Source organism: Pongo abelii, chromosome 12 (genome assembly GCF_028885655.2).
Source record: "Pongo abelii isolate AG06213 chromosome 12, NHGRI_mPonAbe1-v2.0_pri, whole genome shotgun sequence".
In the NCBI taxonomy this organism is placed as follows: Eukaryota; Metazoa; Chordata; class Mammalia; order Primates; family Hominidae; genus Pongo; species Pongo abelii.
In genome coordinates, this window is record NC_071997.2 from 120,860,486 (window position 1) to 120,882,220 (window position 21,735).

General features: G+C 41.5%; 1 non-coding gene and 1 pseudogene across 1 annotated transcript; one reads left to right on the forward strand and one right to left on the reverse strand.

The window, feature by feature from the left end:
• Window positions 1-5,064: 5,064 nt before the first annotated feature.
• LOC112132173 (small nucleolar RNA SNORD18) lies at window positions 5,065-5,134 on the forward strand. Its single transcript, XR_002913981.2, has one exon. It is a non-coding gene; the product is annotated as a small nucleolar RNA SNORD18 (small nucleolar RNA).
• A 5,583-nt stretch (window positions 5,135-10,717) lies between these two features.
• On the reverse strand, window positions 10,718-11,942 carry LOC100458492 (hsc70-interacting protein-like; annotated as a pseudogene).
• Between the last annotated feature and the right edge of the window lie 9,793 nt (window positions 11,943-21,735).

Below are 21,735 nucleotides of genomic sequence, written 5' to 3' on the forward strand. Positions count from 1 at the left end.
TAGGAGGTGGGCTCCAGGAAACACGCGACTGACTCTGCAGTTGGTACTCCCAAGGTGACATCGTGTAAAGGAAAGTTCAAGTTTCAGTGTTGCAGAGTAATTTTATTGCTCCCTTTTTGCATCCTAATTGGTGGCTTTCGAGCCATCTTCTCTCAGCTCTCATCTTCTCCAGCTGCGGAGTAAACCAAGGCATGAGAATGGGCAGCTTGGGCACATTCGCTGGGCCTCGTTCCCTCTGGTGGATAAAGTGCCTTCTCCTTAAACCAGAACCATCTGTGAAAAATGACTGGGAGGCACAAAAAGTGCTGGAACCACAAAATTCCAACTTTGGTTTTGGCTTTTTGGCAACAAAAGAATAAAAACACAGTTCTTATTTCTCCAAATATTTCTTTCTCCACTGTCTGCTCTGGCCTGATTTCAGTCCCCGACGAGGCAGCACTGATGCCTCTGTGGCCCACTCCCTCTGCTGCCTTTGGAGATATTGCTGGAATGCACGTTAAGGTCATGGTATTGGCTAGGAATAAAATGAGTCTTTCAAAAAGGACAAACTTCATAAATCCTGGCTTGTTCCTACACAGGTGTATAGAAGAAACAGAAGAAATGCTTTTTTCTGTGTTTCTGTCTTGCCAAGACCCAAAAATGAAGACCAATTTTTGTCCATAGAAGGTGTCTGTTAAAGGACTTGAAGGGAGTCCAGAGAAAGGCAGATTGTGAGCTATTAAAGTGTCTTGCCCAATATCTGCCAATAATGGCCATCAAGGCTCCTCAACACAGCATCTGCCCACGTTATTATAATCGGGCTGCCTGTGCGTCACCTGATGAAGACTGCAGCTCGGGCCGACTGGATGGGGTGGGACCAAGATATTTACAGAGATGAGAGAGGGATGTTGGAAAATTCAGTCTCCTCCACACCACAAGAAGGTTTAAAGATCCAAACCAAACCAGAGCTCGTTCAAGTGTTAGGAGATGTAAAATAATGTGGTTTGGGGTGCACAAACGTTTTTAGCTATAAATACCTTCTAGATTGTTCCAATGCATTGAGCCAAAACCTAAATGTTGTGAGGTTTCAACCAAACGAATGGTTCCTTAAATAAACACCATGCAAGGACAAAAATTACCAAAGTGAATTTGAAAGAGCAGAGACTGACTCTAAACGGATGACCTGAGTGAGGAGGGTGTGCCCAGGCCTTCCATAGCAAGTGTTAGCTGGGGGCCTTCGGTGGGTTGGGCCCTGGTCAAACTCATTCAACTCTACACCTGTGTTCACCCGTCCACCAGGAATCCCATGAGAAGGACACTGGTGCCCTGCACTGTAAAAAGGAAAAACCCCAAACTCCGAAAAGTTTAAGAAAATCAGCTCCCAACTGGAAGTTGCTTCGGTCTGACTCCAAAGCCCACCATCCTCCACATGGGACCCACTGCCCCCATTCCATGGGTCTGTTCCTCCATTGGTGTTACCTCTTCAGGGCAAAGACACTGTCCCCTTTACCTAACGCTTCTCGGTGCCAAATGGCATCTGGGATATTGGACATTGTCTGAGTTTCCTGGGGCTGCCATAGCAAATCACCATAGACCTGATGGCAATACACAGCAGACATTTATTCTCTCTCAGTCCTGGAAGTTAGAAGCCTAAAACCCAGGTGTCTTTAGGCTTGGTTACTACTGCGGGCTTTGAGGGAGAATCCATGTCCTACCTCTCTCCTGGCTTCTGGGGGTTTACCACAAATCCTTGGTGCTCCTTAGCTCATGGACACATCACTCCCACCTCTCCCTCCATCTTCACGTGATATCCTCTCTGAGTCTGGGTTTGTGTCTTTTCTCCTCTTCTTAGAGGGGCAGCAGTCATATGGAATTAGGGCTCATTCTGATTTCATATGACATCATCTTAATTTGATTATACCTGCAAAGACCCAATTTCTAAATCAGGTCACATTCACAGGCACCTGGGGCTAGGACTCCAACATACTTTTGGTGGGACAGAAGTCAACCCATAATAGAGATAATAAATACATATTTCTTGAATGAATCAAAAATCAAAAAGATCCTGCAGTGGACGCAGTGCTCTGGGAGCCTCTCTGGGCACATCCGGTCCCTGAACATTGCTGCTCTGTCTTCCTCCCATGGCCTGAAGAAACTAGCCAGGCTGCCAAAGCTCACACCATTCTGGGACCCCCTGTGTCTTGATGGGGTAAGAGAAACCTTTTCACCTATAAGGCATCACACCCCATTCCCTTTCCCCCTAAAAAAACCAGAACACTTTTACAACTGCACAATGGAGGCAGAAGCTTCCAGAAAGAGTAAATACATGAATCTAAGAGCCACTTTTTGACCTATGACTCAGAGGACAGAAAGAATGCTTGGTATTCTGAAAAAAATTCACTCAGCAGGAGTAAACACTAAACCTCATCAATTTTTTAAATGTAGCAATTACTTGTATAATACCTATCAACCAACGACATTAAAAAGAAAGTAGTGGAAGCTTAGACTTCCACTACTCTGGCTATAAAATATTTTGTTTTGTTTTTTAATAACTGATTTTTCAAGAATGTTATACTTACAAACACATATACATTTTATGTCCTACCTCCAAGATAGCTCCAAATGAGAATGTTACTAGCCAAGAAGCTAACATCAACAAAAATGCATAAAAACTGGTTAATAAAGTCCACATTAAGAGAACAGTAGAAAGTAGCTAAGAAAATGTAAATTCATTCAGGAAATAAGCATTTGCATATACTGTTAAATATAATTTCCACCAGGTGCATGAAGCACATGAGTAATTATAGACCAAGAAAAAAAAAAGTGATAACCTTTTCTCAGCATGGACACCATCTCCTTTGATTATGAGGCAGTGCTTTGAAGAGTTAAATGCCCTCTGCAAATGCCAGGGGGTTGTGTTGCTGTTGCCTAAACTGTTCCTCCTCACAGCCTGGGCTGCATACAAAGCAGTTGCATAGGAGATATTTTACCCTTCCTTTTCTTTCATCTCTGTGGAAATACATGTTTCATTTGAGCCTGTGGTGTTTGGAACATGTTCCAAAGAACCCCGCGTTCTAACACCAAAATCAAAGAATGCTTGTCTTTTCCCAGCTTGCAGAGAGAACAATAAGTAAACGAGTAGAAATTTCTCACTGTTAGGTGTTATTTTATAATTTTTTGTTAAGTGTTATTCTATAATTTTTTCCTAAGTATTTGGAACTCACTATCTCTAGCCTACTAGGAAGTCCTGGAGATGACCCAACAAACGAGCATCATACCACCTCAGGGTTCCCACAGTGCCACGTGCAGGCCACCCCTCACTGCCTGCCAGGAGGGGTAATGCCAGCTTGCATTTGCTTATCAGTCCCCCCACCCCACTCTGAGGGCCATGACAGCAGGGCCCCTCTGGGCACTAGTGCGTGTCCCAGGTCTTGGCACCTGTGAGCTGGCAGTGAATGTTTGCTGTAAGAATGAGCAGATAAAAATGCAAATAAAAACCACAATGAGATATCACCTTGCACTCATGTGAATGGTCACTATCAGAAAACGCACGCACACACACACACACACACACACATACATAAAATAACCATTGGCAAGGATGTGGAGAAACTGGGACTCTTGTGCATTGCTATTAGGAGAGTTAAATGGTGCAGCCATTGTGGAAAACAGTATGGTGGTCCCTCAAAAGATTAAATATAGAATTTCCACATGATCCAGAAATTCCACTTCTGGGCATATTTCCAAAAGAATTGAAAGCAGGGTCTCACACAGACACTTGTGCATTCATATGCACGGCGGAATTATTCACAATAGCCAAAGGTGGAAGCAACCCAAGTGTTCATCAATTGATCAACAGAGAAACAAAATGTGCCACATACATCAATGGAATATTACTCAGTCTTCAAAGGGAAAGAAATTCTGACACACCACAATACAGATGAACCTTGAGGACATTATCCTAAGTGGAGCAAACCAGTCCCAGAAGGACAAATATGGCATGATTGCACTTACGTGAGGTACCTAGAGCAGCCAAATTCATAGACACAAAGAGCAGAATGGTGGTTGCCAGGAGTTGGAGTGAGGGATGAGGAACTATTATTAAATGGGGACAGGGTATCAGTCTGGGATGATGAAAAGACTTGTGGAGATGGTTGAACAACAATGTAAATGTACCTAATGCCACTGAGCGGCACACTTACAAATGGTTAAGTTGTAAATTTTATGTTAGGAATAGTTTACCAAAATTATTTAAAAAGAAGCAGATGATGAATGTCAACATTGAATACATTCTCTCATAAGCACATGGCTTCCAGCAGCCCCATCACCTAACAAGCTTTAGAAATTTGACTGCAGTTGGTAAAGTACAACTGGTAGGTATTTTAAGAATGTTAATTTAAAAAAAAAAACTATAACTTGTTTTTAATACAGAGATCTAGAAAGCCGAAAATATTGGCTTATCATCCCACCACTCAAATAATCCCAATTGATCTTTTTATTTGAGATGGAGTCTCGCTCTGTCACCCAGGCTGGAGTGCAGTGGCACGAGCTTGGCTCACTGCAAGCTCCGCCTCCCAGGTTCACACCATTCTCCTGCCTCAGCCTCCCGAGTAGCCGGGACTACAGGCACCCGCCACCACACCCAGCTAAATTTTTTGTATTTTTAATAGAGACGGGGTTTCACCATGTTAGCCAAGATGGTCTTGATCTCCTGACCTCGCGATCCACCCACCTTGGCCTCCCAAAGTGCTGGGATTACAGGCGTGAGCCACCACTCCCAGCCCCAGTTGACCATATTTTTTAAGGTAAAAATAATACCCTGCATTGGATGAGGCTGCTCAGTGGTGTGCAATGTTATAAAATGAAAAGTACATACAACTTTCCCTTCTTGGTCCCTCCCCCAAACGATAATCACTATCATCAGATGCTTACTGCATCCTTTTAAGAACAGCAACATACACACACTATGCTTAGACTTAATGTTATGCTGAAACTTACGAATGCACTTATAATTTTTAATTTTCACTTGGCATGTTTACCTTTACATTCTGTTTTTACACATTTTATATTTACATTTTTAAAATGTGTATATGATGAGATTTCACTTCATGGTCTGTGTTCCTGAAACACATGATTTTGTGGAAGTTCTGATTTGTGGGGGGGAAATTATACAATTTGGTCCATATGATGTGCATTTTACAGTATTTTAAATCTTCCCCTGAAAATATTTTTAGAGATTTTTCCATATTAAGATACATGAAGCTACCTGATGACTGTTTAATATTCCTGATTAAACATTTACGCTGCTTCCAAGCTTGTTTTCCTTTTTTTTTTTCTTCACTCTAGCAGGTATTCATAGCAATGAAATTTGTAGATCAAAATATGAGCAATTTGTATTTTAACAAACATCGGCAAATTACAATCCATAATAGTAGCAACAACCTGTACCCCCATAATTTGTGAGCATATCTGTTCTCCACCCCATCAGCCAGTCACTAGCAGCACTTTCCATGAGCCAGTGTTTTAATGTTTACCTTCCTAAGGAAAAAACACAGTAATTCATAATTTTTATTTGCATCTCCTTAACTAAGAGATATATTGAACACCTTTTAAATGTACTTGTTCATATTTCTTTATTGGGTTTTCTATTAATTTATAAATGTCTTATTGGTGGGCTCTTTAAAGATGAAGAAAATTAGCCTTTCATTTGTCCTATTTGTTGCAGATCCGTTCCCCAGATGTGTTTGTTTTCCTTTGTTTGAGCTCTTCTGTGCCAAACAGAAATGCAAACTTTGTATACAGTCATACGTATATATCTTTTCTTTTATAGCTTCTGGGTTTTCTATGCTGCCTAGAAAGACTTTCCCTTCTCCAAGTTTAAAAATAAATACACTGAAACTTTTAGACAGGCTCTCTTTGATCTGTTTATACAAGGGTGAGCCAGCGGTATTGCCTTGAATGGGATAAGGTATAAGATCATGAATGGGAATGTTAAGGCCAGCTATTAAAATGGAAGGGAATAATACTTATATCAATTGATTTTCAACAAGCATGACAAGATAATTCAACGGAGGCAAGAATTGTATGTTCAATAAATGGCATTGGGACAACTGGATGTTTTACAAAATTGTTGTTTTAAAACAATATGTGGCCAGGCGTGGTGGCTCACACCTGTAATCTGAGCACTTTGGAAGGCCGAGGTGGATGGATCACGAGATCAGGAGATCGAGACCATCCTGGCTAACATGGTGAAACCCCGTCTCTACTAAAAATACAAAAAATTAGCCAGGCATGGTGGCAAGCACCTGTAGTCCCAGCTACTTGGGAGAATCGTTTGAACCCTGGAGGCAGAGGTTGTAGTGAGCCGAGATCATGCCATTGCACTCCAGCCTGGGCAACAGAGGGAGACTCCATCTCAAACAAACAAACAAACAATATGTAAAACATGAAGTTGGACCACTACTTCACAGGTATGAAAAATCAACTCGAAATGGATCCTATACCTAAATATAAAAGCTAAGATTATTAAACTTATAGAAGAAAACATAAGAGTAACTCTTTGTGTTTTTGGGTTAGGCAATGGTTTCAATCCATATATGACACCAGGAGCACAAATGATAAAGGGAAAAAAATAGATAAATTGGAGTTCATAAAAATTAAAAACTTTGGGGTTTCAAAGAACATCATCATAAAGTGAACATATAACCCACAGAATGGGAAAAATTACTTGCAAATCACATTAATAAGGGATTTGGTTCCTGAATATCCATGTGTGTGTGTGTATGTGTGTGTATGTGTGTGTGTGTGTGTGTGTGTGTATATATATATATACACAATCTCATAGAATGCAACAAAAAGACAACCCAATTTTTTAAAGGGCAAGGGATTTAAATAGACATCTCTTTAAAGAAGATACATAAATGACCAATAAGCACATGAAGAAATGCTCATCATCCTTAGCCAATAGAAAAATTCAAATAAAAAATATGATGATATACACTTTACACCCACTAAAATGATGAAAATAAAGAAGACAGACAAAATACCAGTCCACAAAAGTATTGTAAAGCAGAATGAAAAATAACACGTTTTGGCAAAGATGTAGAGAAATGAGAACACTCATTCATTGCTGGGTGGATTGTAAAATGGTAGAGTTACTTTGAAAAATAAGTTTGGCAATTCCTCAAAATATCAGACAGAGTTACCATATGAACCAATAATTCCACTGCTAGGTATATATCCAGGACAAATGAAAACACATGTGCTCCTAAAAATTTGTACATGAATGTTCATAGCAACATTATTCATAATAGTCAAAAGATGGAAAAAACCCAAGGGTCCATCAACAGATGAATATGTAAACAAAATGTGGTATGTCCACACTGTGGACTACTAAGCAGTATAAAAAGAAATGGAGTACCATTGAGTGCTACAACATGGATGGACCCTGAAAGCATCATGCTACCTAAAAGAAACTGGTCACAAGAGACTGTATCTTGTATAATTCCATTTATTTGAAATGTTCAGAATAGGCAGTTTCATAGAGTCAGAAAGTAGATTTGTGGTTGCCTAGGGTTAGGTGGGGCCTGGGGTAATGGGGAGTTACTCAATGCATATAGGATTTCTTTCCAGGTGATGGAATTGTCTTACACTGGTCATGATTGCACAAATCTCTAAATATACTAAAAACCTCTAAATTGTATACTTTACAAGGGTGAATTTTTTGGCACATAAATCGTATCTCAACGAAGTTGTTATTTATTTCAGCTTTATTTTAAAAAACAAGTGGTGGGCCATAGTTTGGCAACTTCTGTATTAGTCTACAAACATCTACAAAATGTATTATGATAAAAACTGAAAACACTAGAGCTAATATGTGATAAGAAAGGAAAATGAGTGAGAAGAAGAAGGGAGGTGAAGGTCAGAAACTGATAGAGAGATAAAAGCTCTGAGAATGACTTAAGGAAAAAAAAATCACATTTCTCTCTTCCACATATACACACCTGTAGACAAAATGCTTCATCATCCAGGAAAAAACATCAGGTTTGGAAGGAAGAACCTGGTGAGGTTTGTCCCAGGCATCTGTGGAGTGGACCAGAGAATAAGTCACCACACAAGTGTGGAACTTGGCTCTCACTGTTTCCTAAATGGTGAGGCCTCGGCCAAGTCACTTGGTCACTCTGGACATCTGTTTCCTTCTCTCTAAAAGTGATATCTGTCTTTCCAATATTGAGCTCACTTAGAAAACACTTGGAAAACCTTGATACATTATAAAATGTAAACATTATTAATAGAAAACTGATATTCCTCTGTTGGTGTGCCATGACATACGGCTTATTTTAATTTTTTCTTAATATGAATTTAAATAAGCCCAGAGCAGAGTAAGAAATCAATACTCATCTTCCAAATAAAATTTGATACAACTCAATCTAATAGACAGAGGTTCCAGTTCAACCCATGTAATCCTCAACAGTTTACGCACATTACCTGGGCCACAGTTTTACCACCTGTGAAGTGAAGTGGTCTCTTTGGTGCCTCCCAACTCTGCAGGTCGAAGATGTCAAAATGTTGCTTAGATGTCAGATTCAGAATATGCTTGTAATGGCTGCTATAATGAGTAATGCACATGTGAAACCCTTGTATTTTTAAACGTGATTCCCAAAAGGAAAAAAGTAAGTTTGATAGGATAGATGTGATCCCTGGAATAATTTAACTAACTCTTTCAGCTTTGCTTATCATGTTTATTATGACCCAATGTTACTGTATTAGTCCATTCTCACACTGCTAATAAAGGCATAAGACTGGATAATTTATAAAGGAAAGAGTTTTTGTTTGTGTTTTTTTTCAGAAGAGGAATTTTACTTTTACCCACTTACAGTAATATTTGCAATATTAGAATATAATTAGGTTAAATAAATCAAATAAGGAATCCAGAAGAAACAGTTCTTGAGTTAAGCCAAGTACACACTGGCAATTTTGAGAGAGGAGAACTCTACACATTAACAAAGAGAACACACAAGCTCAAAGGCAAGTTTATATGGTGAGTGTTTTTAAAGGATTTAAAAAGCGTGCTCCAGCATAATAGCTTTTTCTAATTTATGTAACATATGCATTTCTGTCTGCTTGTGTACAGCAAAGGGTTAGAACCTGAATAAACTTATTTGTGATTTCAGAAATGTGCTATTTTAGAAATGTACTCCATGGAATTTACTTCACTGCTCCTACCACTGATTCTTCAAATAAGCAAAGTACGGAAGGTCTTATCCCTTGAAAATGTTTTTAAACACCAGCACTTTAATTGAAACATTGGTAGAAATGTAGCAATGTCAGGTACAATGCCAATATTTAGTTTTATTTAAAATAAGAATTGAATGCACAACAGAAAATTTATCATTTTCTTTATCATTGGAGGGGAGGGAAGGAAAGCAAGCAGAGGTGGGGGTATGGTTACATTATTTAAGGAAGAGCTGAATACAAAGACAATGAGTCTTTCATGGTCTCAACAACTCCACAATGAATAACTGTGGATTATCTCATTTATAATTCACATTGGATCAAAAAAATTGGTTCCCCTCTGTGTATATCAATTTAATTCAAACCTTATTATCTTCAGAATACAAAGATGAATACTACAAGATAAACTCTAACTGCAATAGGTATTTTCTAAGTAGAAGACCAAACACCAAAGGAAATCCCTCTTTCCGATGTCTTCTGATATGGCAAGATTTTGCCAGAATGGAAGTCTAACACTTAAATAAGCATTCTCATGGCCAAGAAAGTAACTACAGTTGTTGTGGGTATTACCCTACAATTACCATATGTTTTGCATATTAAATTAAACTCAGCATTAAATATGCTTGTATAATTATGCTGTTAATGATGATAGCAGTGATGATGCTGATGGAAAAAGCCTGTCTTTAGCCCAAGAAAAGTAAGGGAGAAAAATGTAACAAGCAGAAAGCAAACACAGAGTTGGGCAATTTTTGACTAGGAAAGAGAATTTTAAGCATAGAAATATAAAAAGAAAAGCACTCCCTTATTTCCCTTATATGGAAATAATATGAAACACTTATTAGATATACTGGACAAGAAGAGAACTAAGTACTCCAACTCTACCGCAGCATTACAAAAAAAAATCATCCCTTCACCACAGTGTAAGATTTAAGGGTAACCTGCCCAAGGATGCGTGTTATATAAAACACAACAAGATTGCTGCTGTCCTGCCAAGTACTTCCAATCCCTACCCAGGTCCTACTGAAATATGGGTGGTCCCAATTAGTTTTATTGAAATAAATCTTTAAAGAAAAAGATAAAGCATTTAAAAAGACAAGTCAAAATGCATCAGGAACCATATATCCAACACAAACTTTATCCTCAAATGAGTTATGTTTGCCTCGCACTAATAACTTTTATTTCACTCAAATTAGAGCAATAATCTTCCATATATAAGTATCTTCCCTGCCCAATAATTCAAAGAAAAAAATCCAAAATGATTAGTAAAGAAAAATATAAGAATGAACAGACCCTTTAAGTTTGTTTTAAATATTTTGAAGATTTAAAAAGTGTTTAAAGTTTGTAATTCCTAGTAGGAAAACATTATCTGAATGAATACCTGAACGGCAAACCACTGTAAAATGCTTCAGCTGCATTTGGGGGAGAGGGGTGGGGATTATCTTCAAAGCACCCCAGCTCTCTTGATGTACATGTCAGAGGTACATTGGTTTGTATTATTGCGACATCCATAAGGTGACCTAGGTTGCTTTTCCTTCAGCAAGGGCTTTATTTATCAGAAGGGCATTACACTTGACCTCCAAACTTGGCTGACAATTTACTGATGAGATTCATAACCTTTGGGTTGCTCTGGTATTTTGACATATTTGCTGGGTTCTGAGCCACATCCTGGAAGGCCACCATAACTTCTGGATCCTGCATGGCTGCAAGAACCTCTGGATCACTAAGAATTTCATTGAGTCCAGGCATTCCAGCCATTCCAGGCATGCCCCCTCCCATTCCAGGCATTTCTCTGGGAAAATTGCCAGGCATTCCCCCAGGAAAGCCACCTGGAAAAGAGCCATACTGAGTTCCTGACTGTCGTCTGCCTTCTTCCTCCCGCTGGGCTCTCTCCTGCTCTTCTCGAGCCTTCTTAACGCATTCTATTCTTTCTTTGATCTCTCACTTTTCACGTTTTTGCTCATACTTTCTCCAATGTTCTGCAATTTTCTGTGCCCTAGGTTGAACTTCTTTCAGCGTTGCACTAGTAGCATCTTCATCATAATCCAATTTACAGGCAAGGGCAAGATCATGGGCTGCTTCTTTCCAGTGGCCTAGAAGTCTGTGTGCTTTCCCTCACCACTTGTGAGGCTGAGCAGAATCAAGATTTATTTCAATGGCTCTGTCACAGTCTCGGATGGCAGCATTTGGCTTCTGTAATTTGACGAAGACACTGGCCCTCTTGGCATACAAAATGGCCAAGCAAGGATTCAGCTTGATGGCATCTGTGAAAAAGTCAATGGCTTTCTGGAGTTCACCATCATTTAGGGCTTCAATAGCAGCCACTTTCTCATCGTTTGCCTGATCCATCATCTCCTCCATTATCTCTGCATTTTCATCTCCCATTTCTTGAGGGGCAGCAGCGTCTGGTTCAATCACAACTTCTTTATCAATTTCTAGATCACTTTCCTCACTTGATGGTTCGTCTGCCTTTAAGTCTTCCTCCACCTTCTTACTATCAGGTTTTTCTTCCTTGGTATTTTCTTCTGATTTAGCTTTCTGAGAAGCAGATGGTACTTTACCCACCATGCTCTCCACCCACTCCCTCAGGAAGAGCATTTCCTCGGTGTGCAGAACACTCAGATACTGCTTACACATTTTCACAAAGGCCCGAAGCTCGTTCACTTTGCAGGGGTCCATGGTAGGGAAGTGGTGGGCAAAGCTGGGGAGCTGTGGCCCAGTTCCAGGCCCAGGCACTGGCTCGGTGTGACCACGCAGAAGGGGAGGAAAGAGTTTTAATTGACTCACAGTACAGCAGGGTTGGGATGTCTCAGGAAACTTACAATCATAGTGGAAGGGGAAGCAAACATGTTCTTCTTCACATGGTAGCAGCAAGGAGAAGAAGAATGAGCAAAGGGGGCAAAAAGCCCTTTATGAAACCATCAGATCTCATGAGAACTCAGTCACTGTCATGAGAACAGCAGCATGGGATTAACTGCCTCCATTACCTCCCACTGGGTCCCTCCCATGACATGTGGGAATTATGGGAACTACAATTCCAGAGGAGATACGGATGGGGGCATGGCCAAATCATATCAGTTACTTTTAGGAATTTTATACATATATACACCAGAAAAATGAATGGGATTGTAAATAAATGAGAAAACTTACCTCGACATTGAACCAACTTCTGAGTTTGAGTACTGTGTTTTCATGGCCCACTTTGCCCCAACCTCTCATTTTTCTCAAACTTTTTTTTTTTTTTTTGGCCCAGCAGCCTCTGATCTCAGATTGTCCCCTACATGCCACTTAGGTCTGACATTGCTTTGCCCCAGCTTTCTTGTAGTTCTCCTCTTATTTGTCTTCACAGGGCCACACCTTCAGCTTTAGACTTCCTACTTAGCATGGGAAGCATGGACACACCCTCACTTGCTATGGCACCTTACTACGCTAGGCATTGGCTGCCATACTTGATTGTATTAGCTCCTGTGTTCCTTTCCCTCTTAGCACAGAGTAACTTAGGTGTGTGTACCTATCAGGTAAGGAAAGTAGCAGGCAGAGTCATGGAAGCCAGGACATCAATTGCTGAACTGAGGCTGTACCATGGCCCGTCTCTGTGAATATTGTGGCAAGAGATATACCCACCCAAAAAAAGCACTGAAAAACCTTCATAAGGGAGATGTATAGGGTAAGACACACGAAATGCATTCAAAAGGTAGTCTGGACTTGCCAGAGTCTCAAAGTCTTCTTTGAGGGAATTGGGAGAGGAACTGGAAGGAATTGTTGAAAACACACACATGTTCTGATCTTTGCCCATTTTAGGGTCACCCACTAGTAAACTGTACGGATGTTCACAAAGAGGAGATGTATTTCTTCCATAAAAAAGCGAGAATGCTAAAGTGTCACCAAGTCTTTCCCCTTCTGAATGCTGTCAGCTGCTAGAAGTCTTGCTACCAGCAGAGAAAATACCTAGTGTGTCCACCTCACCGGAGTCCTGGACAGAGCAGGGTTTGCCACCAACTACGTCCCACCTGTGCCGGTCCTGTGGGCAGCAGGAATCAGGCTACAATGGAAACTCTGCTTGTGACCAGCCCTATCAAACTAGAAGCAAATGAGGGCACAGGGCCTTTGATTGTCAGCTGCCCCACAGCTAGGGTTCAGTTACCTATGTAGCCCTGCACCAGGTCTTTCAGGAGACCACATTGTATCTATGGTTCATCTTCCCAGCAGCCCTCCATGTCAATTCCCAGAAGGGGCTTGAGCCTTTCTTGCCCATCACTTACCCCAACACTTCTCCAACTGTGAGACAGAGTCAAGCCTCGACTTAGTGCAGTCTCCTCAGCCACATCTGACCTCCCCTTCCAGATAGCATTCAGCTCTGCTAAGAAATCAGGCAACCATCAAGCTGGGAGTTTTGCCAGGAGAAATTCAAAGAATTTCTCATACTAGTGAATTATAATGCTGGATAAACCAGTCCTCCATCTGAAATGTCCAGTCCTGAAGACAGAATTAGCTGATTATCATGATCACTTTCATTTTTTAAAAAATCTTCTTTTCCCAGCTCAGCACCCTGCCCAGTCTCCCTTTGTCTCTGAGGTGGTACTTCAAGTCCCACCACACCCTGAGACAGGGTTAATCCACACCCCTTGCACCCTAGAGCCAACAGAAATATCAGTGGTGAATTCTTGACTTGGATCCATAGCTATTATTTAATAAGCAATATCACAGAAAACGAGTCAAAAATCTGATATAATTACTCCTTGAAATTCCCACTGCAGCTGGTGCCAACAAGGTGTCACAATTCAACAATCCAGTCTTTCATGGCTCTCACTGTGTCCCAACACTGCCCTCCATGCTCTACGTGTGATACCTCATTTTGTTACTGAAACACCAGGGTTTCGGTCTAGGTTCTGCTGCTCACTGCACAGAAAGCCAATCACTGATAGAACAAGTATTGCCAGGGAAGAAGGCTTTAATCAGGTGCTACAGCTGAGGGGATGGGAGTTTAGTCTCAAATCCATCTCCCTGGCTGACTAAAATTAGGGGTTTATATACCAGGGAAGAAATGTATCTACGTGCAGAAAAACAGGAATTAGGGAGGGGTAAAGAAGAGGAGCTGGTCAACAGGCAGCAGATGGTCGGTTAGGCAGTCATGATAGGTGAGGGGTCTGACTTCTCATTGCCCAGATGCGGTGATCTGGCACATTTCAGTTACTTGATACTATCTGAGAGGCCTGACTAATGGTTTCCTGGGAAAGGAACTCAGATAAGACAAATGTCAGTTTCTCAAGTTTCAAGATGGGGAATGTCAATTTTTATGCTTATTCAAAATAAACTATAAACATCAGTTCTATGGAACAATTGGGTCAGTTTCAAATTACACCACATGCAACTCTGTTGGGGGAATACAATGAGTATCCCTATATCATGGATGAGGAAACTGAGGCACAAAGGGATTCGATACTTGCTCCAAGTCACACTGCTATGAAGCAGTAAAGCTAGAACATGCCTAGCAGTCTGGTTAAAGAGTCTGTGCCTTTAACCATCATACCACACTGCCCTGTATCCAAAAGACACACCCAACCCCAAGGAAGAAGGGGAGAAGCTTAAAAAAAAAACACTTTAAGTGTGAAATGGATTTCCTCAGAGGTACCAATGGGAAAATTACATTTTCAGACACACAGCAAAAATTCTAAAAGAAACTTTATTATCCCCAAATCTTACTTACTTTGACAGCTACTCTTCTCTAAAATCTCCCTTCTCTGATTCATTTCTAAATTCTCTCTAAAATCTGTAGACCACCTGGCTGTCCAGGCCCTTTCTTCTCTCATTTCTTTCTTGATATTTTATGGAAAATTTGGACCTGTTTCTTACCATTCTCCTTTTCAGTCATCTTTCTGGTCAACAAAACAAAGCCACCACAAGTATCCAGGGTTCCGAGGGGAAAGGCTGTGAAGGCCTCTTTCATACATTTACATCGTAGTCACATTTATGTTAACTGGTTCAGTTTAGGTAAGTCAGAACCTAAACACTGCCCACGTGGAATTTCCCCACATCTTTTGAACGTACAGGTATGCCCTTGACCTTGGCTGTCACCTCCATGCCAGGAGATGCCAGTGGCCGGCTCTCCCCAGCTCCCACTCCCTCCCAACTCTTCCAAATCCCATCCACAGCCTAAGGCAAGACTGCACCTTTGTCTCTCCCAAGGATACATGGAAAAACAAAACATCTCATTTAAGTTCTGCCTTCAACTGCATTCTGACTTGTCTCTTATTGCATCTTCCTATGAAAATCATAATGGTAGATTATACCAGGAGAATTGACAGTACTGACAGAATCAGTGGAGCCATTGACTTGGATGGGCTGAGCTCTAACAACACCACAATTTTGTATTTAAAACCAAGACTATCAAATCAGCTCTGTGTGGCCCTGTTACCTACCCAAGCCTAACTGCTCTCTGACCTCAGGCTGCACTGCCCCCCACCAGCCATGCCCTTCTCAAATATAGGTGAGGGATGAGCTGGGGAGACCTGCAGCCAGGTGGGGATAACTTAGCTGAAATTCAGGGCCATGTTCCTGTCCCCCTGATGCAGCAACACCATCGCATTCCAGTAAAGAAACCTGGACTTCAGAATTGAAGTACTTTCCAGAAGTGAGTCTATTAAAGTTCTTCCTTTATGCCCTGACAACCCCAGAAAAGGCCTTCAGAAGAAAGAGAATGACGTCAAATTAGAAAATGGTCATTCCTGTGACTTACCGCCTCCACAGGAGATGGGTCTCAACCTCAAGAGGTGCGTATATCCCCCTGAGGATGAATGGCAATCTGCAAAGAGACACAGAACATTTGAAGAACTATATTCCATGTTTAATACATTTGTTGTAAAACTCAAAATGCTACAACAGACATCAAGCAAAGCTTAAAATCTTGTTGGGTGGGGTAAGGTGGAATTTAAAGGGCAAGGAACACTAATCTACTATATGCCAGGCATTGACCTAGGAGCACCCTGCATGGTGTGTCATGTAACCCACGACAAACACATAAGGGAGGTGGTTCCACAAACTCAGTAACTTCATTCCCTAGAATTTGAATAATAGCACAATCCTCATAGAGTTGTTGTGAGAATAAAATTAGTTTTGTTAAAAGTAAAACTTCAGCTGAATTACATTTAAAAGAGTTTAATTGCGCAATAAATGATTTGCAAATCGGACAGCCCTCAAAATCACAGTAGATTCAGAGACACTCCAGATATGTCTCGTGGTCAGAACAAACCTTACAGACAAAAAAGGGAAGTGACATACAGTGAGGTACAGAAACAGCTGGATTGGTTACAGGTTGGTATTTGCCTTATTTAAACATAGTTTAAACACTTAGCAATCGATGAGTGGTTGAAGTATGGCCACTGGGATTGGCCAAGACTCAGCTGTTGTTACAGGCACATATTCCTAAGTTAGGTTTTCAATCTTGTCTGCCTATGAAGTTAGGTCTCAGTTCATCCACAAGGACTCAAACAGAGAAATATGGAGTGCTTCTCAGGCCATATTTACATTGCTTTAACAGTTTGTATATATACAAAGTGCCACACATATATATGGCACTGGGAACAGAGCCTGCACACAGTAATCACAACATAATGACTAATTTCTTATCAGCTATCATCCTTTACAGATCATCATTTTAAAGATGAAAAAGATGACAGCCGTGCTCCTGCAGGATAGCAGAGCTGAGACTTGATCCCAGGTTCTGAATCCAAATTCTAATCAATGCTACAGACCTACTTCTGTTACCTTTCCAAAAAAATATTCTAAATGGGTGGTTTAATCTCAGTTAGCAAAGGTACCTTAAGAAAGTTGTTGTTTTAAAGAGGAAAAAGATCTCAGCTTGAAGTCAAAGAACTTATGCTCAAATGCTGGGTAACAGAGGTGGAAGAAGAGGTATTGAATTTAGGTGGCTTGTGGGGAACTTGAAAGGCAGGTCTGAAGTTCAAAAGAAATTCAAGGCTAGAAATATATAATGAGTTATTCGTTTAGGGATATATGGTGAGTGAAGCCCTGGGAAAGCATGAGACAGACCAGAGAAAATGGGTAGAGTTTAAAGAGGAGGCATAGGAAAGAATACAGGGAAGAACAATGACCTGCTCCAGGGAAATAAAGATTTAGGAAATGTCAAACGCACCTTGATATCGTCAGTTTCAAGGCACCATGGCGATGCACAGCAGAGAACGAGCACTCCTGTATAATTCTCCCATATAATTGCATCTCACACTTTCTACATAATACAGATTTGCTCTGAGATAAGCTATCTAGGACTTTCAATTTCTCTGCTGGCTCAGATCCAGCTTGAAGTTGGCATTTCCCAGAGTGTTAACAACCATGTCTGTATTTTGGTTCTGTACCTATTAGGAGTTCTCTGAAAATAGCCTCTAGCAGCTTCTGATCTGTCTTTCTGAATGTGACGCGGCAAACACTTGCAGCTGAATCTAATTTTCAACACTTCGTTTCTTCTGAGGAGAATCAGAGTGGGGGTTCACACTGGTTCCTTCAAAGCCTAGAGAGTGGCACCCTTGTCATCTTACGGAAGTCACATCGCATCACACGGCCATGTTTGATGGTGGTTGGCAACAGCATGTTGCATACTTCTGTAGCGTAAAAGTTTTACACTGCTCAGCATTAATTCTCAAGTGGGAATTCAAGTCAAATAGCCATAAAAGAAAGAAAGAAAGATTACTAGCATATAACATGAATTGAAGTCCTCCTAAAAGTTGTGCTGAGGATAGAGCGCATTAAGGAGAACCAAAGTAAAATGAGGGGAAAATAATACGTAAGAAAACTAACATCCCATATGTGATAACTAAATATCTTAAAAGAGAAGAGTGGTAAATTCACTTTCCCTTCGATCTAACAAGAGCAATGAATATGTACTAGAATCCAGATGCTGTTCGGGCATTTGTGCACCTATTTTCTTTACTATTCATAATATTGAAATGAAATTTTTTATATTGTTGTGCAGATAAAGGAACTGTTGTTCAGAGAGGTTAAGTGTCTCTCCACATCACACAGCAAGAAAGTATTAGAGTCAGGATTCACACACAGTTCTTCTGAATCTAATGTCCATTCTTTGCTGAGAGAACTTGCATTAAACTGCACAGAGATGAATCCCACACACCAATCATATCTTCTAGAATAAGGCAGTGTGCACACACTTGCAAGAGACTGAAATGACATGACAGAGGCAGGGTAAAGAGGCCAGTGTCAAAATGCAAAGACCTGTGAGTGGCCCACTTAACTTCAGCAGCAGAGAGGTCTGAACAGCTGCCTATCAGCTCTTAAAGATATGAAATGAGCAATAAGTATTCTCAAAAATATGGAAATACTGTGATGAGAGAGTATAGGAATGGGAGTGCTTGAAAAGTGAGGAGGAACTTGCTGCTGTGGAAGCTGAGTATCTGTGGAAATGAAATGGGAACTTAAGCTAGAAAGGAGTTAGGACTGGACCATGCAGAGCTGTGAGTGCTATGAAAAGAGATTGGCTGTTATTTTGTAGGAAACACAGGGACAGAGAGCCACTGAGGGTCGAAAGTGAGGGGTGTGTCTCAGATCTTGCACTGGGGCAGTGGAAAGGCTGGATGTGGAGGATGGAGGAGCATGAAGTCTGATTTGGAGGTTATTGGAATGTGCTGCTTTTTGGCTGAACTGTTGCAGGCCCAGTAGAAAAGGAAGAAGGGGCAGAGAGGAGAGCTACTGGCAGGAAGCAAGACGTGATGACTGACATGGGGCCTGGGAAGATGCAATGGTTGATGTTATGAGTCAACCTGACTAGGCCACAGGGCACTCAGATCTACAACTATTTCTCAGGGTGTTTCTGTGAGGCTGTTTTTGCATGAGATTAGTCAAGCAGATTGCCCTCCTTAATGTGGGCAATATCTGATCAGTTGAAGACCTGAATAGAACAAAAGGGCGGAGCTTCTCCAAAGCAAGAGAATTCCTCCTGCCTAATGACCTTCACACTGAAACACTGGATTTTTCCTGCCTTTGGACTTGAACTGAAATGTTTGCTCTTCCTGGGTCTCCAACTTGCCTACTCACCCTAAAGATCTTGGGGATGTGTTAGCATCCATAATCATGTGAGCTAATTCCTTTTAATAAATCTCTTTCTATAGACACAGACACATATCTGATTGGTTCTGTTTCTCTAGTGAACCCTGACTAATACAAGATGACATCCAAAGTCTAGCCCAGGTGAATTGGTAATTGGTGGTGGCAGTCCCAGAGATCAGAGGACAAGTGGGTTCAGGGAAAGACAGGCAATTTAAATCAGACATAAGGTCTGAGGTGGATAAGAACTAGGATTCTGTTGGATGCATGAGTCAAAAACCCAGGAGAGAGGTCGGGCATGGTGGCTCACGCCTGTAATCCCAGCACTTTGGGAGGCTGAGGCGAGCAGATCACTCGAGATCAGGAGTTCAAGCCCAGGCTGGCCAACATGGTGAAACCCCATCTCTACTAAAAAATAAATAAATAAATAACCAGGCATGGTGGCATATGCTTGTAATCCCAGCTACTCAGGAGGCTGAGGCAGGGGGATTGCTTGAACCTGGGAAGCAGAATTTGCAGTGAGCTGAGATCATGCCACTGCACTCCAGCCTGGGTGACAGAGCGAGACTCCATCTCAAACAAACAAACCAGGAGAGAGGTCTGGGATGACTCCAGTGATTTGGGAGCCTTCAACAGGTGTGTAGCAGCTGATGGCATGGACAGAATCACCAGGAAGAGGTCTAGGGCAGAGCTGACTCTGCTCGGGACAGGCATCCCGGCCTCAAGCCAGGGGCACAATGCCTTTGGGAAAAGTGACCTTGAATATGTCTTTCCAGGCACATAGGATCTCTCTTCATTTACATCCCTGGGAACTGGAATGAAAACCCCTAAGTCATCTTCCAGAAAGATAATCTCTGAGATGACTCCACTGTTGTTCTCTTATCCTTTCCCTTGTTCCACATCACCAAAGTCTGCAGAGCCCCGACCCATTGCTCAGGATCAGCTCAGTCCTTCAAAACATTGTTTTTTTATTTTGTTTTGTTTTGTTTTTTGCTAGATTTTTAGCTCCCTTAGTGTGTCACCACTGAAACTGAACATCACCGTCATTCCAGAAAAAAAATTCATAAGTCTGTCCTTAACTAATCTATTTCCTGCCAGAGTGAAAGACTTCTCTCTTGGGATTCATTCTGATCATGGGGAATCCATCAGGCAAAGCCCAAGAAATTTGGAAAACCTGGACCAAAGTGACCTCCTCACCCACTTAGTGGGGATGATGAGGTGTTCCCAGGACTTTGAAAAGGTCACTTCACTCCAGAGTTAAGTTTTGAAATAAACGTGGAGATGGAAATCACCATTTAGCCCTTCCTACATCCATCCACTCCTGGCAGGCCACCAGGACTGGATGACTGGAAGAGCCCTCTGCTCAGCAGAGCTAAGAATTAGACAAATGAGGCTACGATAGCCAAGGAGAAACAGGAGAAATTATAAGTGCACCTGGGCAAGGCCACATGGGGCTTCCCACAGTGCTGTGACTGGCAGAAAGATGCCAACTCCCACACTGTGCGTGTGTCTGCGTGCACTATTTATATAGTCTAACATTTCCACTCAAAAGCAAAGGTGAATACAGGTCACAGTCCGGATCACGCCTGTGAAGCTGGGGTCTACCAGCTGTGCTATAGTTTAGCCTCCAATGAATTAAAGCTATTGGAGGCCACCGGACAGTTTCTTTTCCTTGATAAATGACTGAGAAAATGAATCATATTCAGGCTCACCCACCTCGAAGGCAGTTGTTCTTAGGATTAATTGGAAGGTTGGCCTGCTTAAGCCTCCCATATTTCTCTGGTAAGGAAAAAATATCACAAAATCATGTGACCTTCATATTTGGTTCATGACTAGAAACAAATCTTCCTCAGCTGCTATTTCCAAGAATGCCTGTGGGGAAGTGAAACAGTGGCCCTGTTTACAGGGCACTAAATTGTGTGATTAACAAATGTGGTTGGACAGTCGGAGCAGAAAACATAGATACCAACAGGATCGGGAGCCAGAATTCTGCCCGTGGCTGCTGGGTTTCACTTCCCCAGACTGATGGCCCGGGTGTGTTTGGGGTGTGGTCTCTGTGGCAGTGACACGGACACAGACACAGAAGAGAAGCCTGAGAAAAATGCCTGCAGAGTAAGAAGGGGAGTGAAGAGGAGTCACACAAGGAAGGGGAATTCCAAGCCACTGAATGCATTTCTCTTTTCAAACCTGGGGAAACTGAGGCAAAGTAGGGCAGTGACTTTCCCAAGATCGAACATTGCTTCAAGTGATCCTTCTCCAACATTGGCCGTCAATTATAAACTAATCCAGGCTCACCCTACTCTTCTTTCTTCCCCCTCCAGCATGCTCTTCCACACACCAGGAGTATGCAGCCACATGAGATGCACACGCTTGGTAAAAATGTAATTAATGTGTGTTTCAGGAAAGAGACATAGAATTGAATTGAATCAGCAATGGCACACTCATTGACCATCC